This window comes from Rhinopithecus roxellana, chromosome 9 (genome assembly GCF_007565055.1).
Source record: "Rhinopithecus roxellana isolate Shanxi Qingling chromosome 9, ASM756505v1, whole genome shotgun sequence".
NCBI classification, from domain to species: Eukaryota; Metazoa; Chordata; class Mammalia; order Primates; family Cercopithecidae; genus Rhinopithecus; species Rhinopithecus roxellana.
In genome coordinates, this window is record NC_044557.1 from 89174580 (window position 1) to 89177239 (window position 2660).

At 35.7% G+C, this 2660-nt stretch overlaps 1 non-coding gene across 1 annotated transcript; it reads right to left on the minus strand.

Annotated features, from left to right (window-relative positions):
* Positions 1-1345: 1345 nt before the first annotated feature.
* Positions 1346-1449, minus strand: LOC115899741. The gene has a single exon (XR_004059353.1). It is a non-coding gene; the product is annotated as a U6 spliceosomal RNA (small nuclear RNA).
* Between the last annotated feature and the right edge of the window lie 1211 nt (positions 1450-2660).

Here is a 2660-nt window from a genome sequence, read left to right on the forward strand (position 1 = left end):
AATAATATATTTCATCAGAACACAAAAGTTTATATACTGTACAATCAAAGCCATGCAAAAAAAAACCTCATGGACAAAATGATTGAATAAATGTCTGCAAAGTCCTTGTCTCTGAGTAGTGAGATTATAGATATTATTTTCTCCTTTTGTTTTTATATATCACTATAAGAATCTATGCTTCTCAGGGAACTCATTTTAAATAATACTTTTAGAAACAAGAGATTTACTTTTTTTCAGGGAAGACTGACATGTAAGCCTTTTGACCAAAGTAGAAACTGTAGCATCATGAAAAGAAGCTTCATGTCACAGTCCTATCCTGATTGGTTTACTACCAGTGAATATTTTGGAATTTTTTTTTTTTTTTATTGAGAAGAAATGTGAGTTCATTTTTCTGGCTGGGAAAGAGAGAATGCTGGAGTACAATGTTTGTGTCTGCCATAGACCGGGAAGGAATCCCAGCAGCCTCGTGTGTGTTTGCTAAACCTGATGGTGGTCAAGGGTAGTCATCCGAATTCACAAGTGCTAGTCTAGTTTTTCAACTAGCTAGGGGGCTGGAAAGTTTCAAAGTCCCAATTTCTCTTAGTTTATTAAGGTCCCAAGAGCATAAACCTGCTGAATTTTCTCTCCCTTCTTTAACATACCATATAAAATCATCTTCCTCATAGTGTTTATCATTGACATTGCCTAGGAAACTGTTGGAAATGCAGAATCTCAGGTCTGAAACAAGGTGTTTGATTCAGAATTGGCATTTTAATTAGATCCTCCAGGTGGTTTGAAAGAATACTAATGTTTGAGAAGCTCTGCTCTAGCCCAGCAGTTCGTCTTCTGTAAAAGAGATTCCCAGCATCAATCTCCTAGTGTGGTTTTCAGAGATAAATGAGGTAATGCACATGAAAAACTTCCCACAATGCCTGATACACAGTAAGCAGTAGATAACCACAGACATTATATTACTATCGAATTTCTCTAATATTTTCTGATACTTCATATATAAGTATATTGAGATTCTACCCAAACCATAAAAGTTCATTGGTATTTGCATTCTAAACTCAGAAGTAAACAAACTCTGCCTCCTAAAACATTTATATCAACATCAAATTCCACATAGTGAACACTGATGAGCCAAGATCTCAAAGAACTCAGACTCATTAAGCAAAGATGCAATCATGTTAGTTGATGAAGGAAGACTAGGGACTTAGGTATTTGCAATCATTCTGATGAGAACTGAAATAAGGGAGTTCATAGACAGAAAATCCAATTCTCCAGAGTCCCAATTCCCCAAACATTCTAACAAATTCGAGGGTTTTTCTTTTTCATTTTAAAAAGTATCTTTATTACAAATTGGAAAAATATGTAACACTTCACAAATTTGCGTGTCATTCTTGTGCAGGGGCCATGCTAATCTCAGTGTCGTTCCAATTTTAGTAAATGTTCTGCCAAAGCGAGCACAAATTTGAATTTTTATTAAAATATACAGACTTTTCCCCCACCTTTCCAAACATTTTTATCTCATTCATTCTTTTTGTTCATAGCCCATGACATTTAAACTGCAGAGTTTTTGGCAAATTTTGAATCAGGGCTTTAACAGAGAGAAACAATACAAGGCAGAAATAAAGGAGGATGAAGTCACTTATAACAATATGTAATCATGCGTTTATTTCTTAATTTCATCCATACTTAGTTTACATGTGTTTTATGTGAGAAATATATATATATATATATATATATATATAGAGAGAGAGAGAGAGAGAGAGAGAGAGAGAGAGAGGAAATGAAGGGGGGACAACAACAAATATATAACACGATTAGTGCTTATATAAAAATAAGTGATTTCTTTTTATGAAAGAAGTGGCTAAGGAGTATCCTTCAAAGAGAAAACTATCATATGAGAATTATTAGGATAATTATTCTATTTTTAGTCAGTTTATTAAGGTCCCAAGAGCATAAACCTGCTGAATATTCTCTCCCTTCTTTAACATAACATATAAAATAATCTTTCTCATCTGTCTCTGCTCAAGGACGTTTATTTCCTTTCCATGTTGTTCTATGCACATGTCATTTTCTTCTCTGTAGTCAGAGTAGGATGCTGACCTAATGCATTCAGCAGGAGCAGGAAGGGCGGCAGGGAGATGTATTGCTCTCTCTGCTTTAATATCCTGGCTGAACACACACCGTTAGGTACACAGCCACACATTCGGTTGACAGAGGTGCCTGTGACCCATGCGACAGGGATTAATAGGCATCTATTCTCGGCATCTTACCTTAGTAAACCTCAGGTCACCTTTGTTGTTTGGAGATACTCCCTTATTTCCCTACCTGTGCTTGAAAACCCTCTTGTTTGCCTTCAGGGCTACTGACTCACCCTGATTGTCCTTTCTTCAAAGTGAATAATCAGAGTGGGGACAGGGTTATAATAAATGGAGAGTTGTTGCTTTGCGAAAAGCAGAAAATACTACGTTTAAGTTAAATGAGTTAAGATCTTTACTGTAAAAGCTCGTGTTTTTGTACTCCAGGATGCAAACATTGCTTTGAGTATCTGGCCATTGGTTTTCTCTTCCATAAAGAGAAGAAACTGAATATAATCAGTCTTGTGAATAAATTCATTTCTAATCAAACTCAAGAGTCTCTAAGTGGCATCTGTGTTACATTCTAGAACTCGT